The following is a 599-nucleotide window of genomic DNA, read 5'->3' on the forward strand; positions in this document are numbered from 1 at the left end:
TGTAGAGTTAAGAACATGGTTTCCACCAATCAAGTTGAAATTTAAAGATGATATACATAGATTTTCATAGTTACTCTTTGAGTTTTTTGTCTCAGTTTCATATGCTAATTCAAAGTGATTAAATCTGTACCAATCTTTAAGAAAAAGCTGATATTCAACCAGTCTGAATATCCTTTGGATATAAGTCTTAACCTTAATCCTAGACTATTTTATTTCTGTGAAGATTAAAATTGTTTGGGGAAGGCTAGGAATATAGTTCAGTGGCTCGAGAACCTGTCAGGCAAGTGTGAGGTCCTGAGTTCAATTTCCTACAATGCCCTACTCCCCCTCAAAATACTTTTGTATGTATTCACTAAGTAGTTTCTGTATTTAGAATAGTCAAAACGTTTTCTTCTCTGATATTTAAAAATTCACTTTGTTTTTCATTCTAAGCATCAAACTAGCCACTTATGCCCTAAATAGCAAAAGAGGAAAGATATGAATCTTAAAAATGGACATTTGAAAATATTTAGTGACTGTTTCCTGGAAATCAGGTTAATCAAGATTCAGCCTCTCCTTCCAATATCATAGACCAGACTTATTGTGTTCTCTCCTCTCCT

Source organism: Octodon degus, unplaced genomic scaffold, assembly GCF_000260255.1.
Source record: "Octodon degus isolate 3935 unplaced genomic scaffold, OctDeg1.0 scaffold00370, whole genome shotgun sequence".
Classification (NCBI taxonomy): domain Eukaryota; kingdom Metazoa; phylum Chordata; class Mammalia; order Rodentia; family Octodontidae; genus Octodon; species Octodon degus.